Raw genomic sequence first — 1,368 nt, forward strand, 5'->3', positions numbered from 1 at the left:
TGATGCTGACTGAACACTGAGCCTCGGGGATGCGTATACACATTCACATACACACAGAGAGAGAGAGAGAGAGAGAGAGAGAGAGAGAGAGAGAGAGAACTCGCATTGAAGCTTTTGGTTGTAGTCATTTTGAAAGACACTGGGCAATGATGCAGGCTGCCTGGACAGAACATTTTATAAATTTTATAAACACGCTCTCTGGCACATTTACATACATCCCCAGATGTCCCCACACCCACAGGCACACCCAGCGTGACCACCAAGGCTCATGTGCACAGACACTTGCCCACAGATTTTTTTTTTGTAGGCAGCATAAACAGCTTTTCACCCACAATGGAGAGAACTGTCCCCCACCAAGAGGAGGTACCCATAGACCTCGGGAGCAGGAAGCATGTCTGCAGGCCATGCATAGAAGCCTGGTCCAACAGAGCCCGAAGGCTCCCTGGACAGAGCCCAGAGGCTCCCCGGCATCCACAGTAATGCTCCGTCTGTCTCTGAAGAGATGCCAGTGTTAGGCTATTCAGGTAGGATGGGGTGTCCCTGGAGGCAGAAACGGTCTGTAATCACAGAGGACCTGCCCCTGAGGAGTGCAGGGAAGAGGTACTGAGAAGCAAGGAGAGGCTGTGAAAGACAGAACGGAGACGGGAGGGACATGTGTGTGCGACCCGTTGTTTGATATCATATTGACAGCCGGTTAGCTTGCCATGCTTTGTAGAGAGATGAACTGACGTGGCCTTCTGGAATAGCCATCCCATCAATCAGAGCTCTACTTAGATCCTAGTTTTGCCTTCTCCAGGAACCATAGTCCCCAGTGGTCCTATTGTGAATTCCCCAAACAATTTACAGCAGACACCCAGAGCAGAGCTCCAAAGAAGAAGCCACTGGAACCTCTTGCTAAAAGAGATTTGATTTGAATAAAAAGTGTCCCCTACAGGCTCATGTGTTTGGACACTGTTCCTCCAACTGGTGGCACTGTTCAGGGAGATCATAAAACCTAGAGAAGGTGGACCGTGAAGGAAGAAATAAGTCACTGGGGCAGGACTTGAGGTTTTATAGTTGGTCCTAACTTCCTGGCCATTTTACTCCCTGCGTGTGGATGTAATGAGACCTGCCAGCCTTCTGCCTTCCCTGACTGCTGTCATGTTTTCCCCACCGTGGCAAGCAATATCTCACCTAGAAACGTAAACTAAAACAAACCCCTATCCTCTGAGTTGCTTTTCTCAGGGCGTTTTATCACAGCAACAGAGAGAAAGAGGTAAGACAATAATCTCATAAAACATTGTTTAGTTTGAATTTAGAAAGAAACATTCAATTTATTTACTTTTTTTTGTTTTTTTTTTTTTGGTTTTTTTTTTTTTTTTTTTTTTT

This window comes from Microtus ochrogaster, linkage group LG2 (genome assembly GCF_000317375.1).
Source record: "Microtus ochrogaster isolate Prairie Vole_2 linkage group LG2, MicOch1.0, whole genome shotgun sequence".
NCBI classification, from domain to species: domain Eukaryota; kingdom Metazoa; phylum Chordata; class Mammalia; order Rodentia; family Cricetidae; genus Microtus; species Microtus ochrogaster.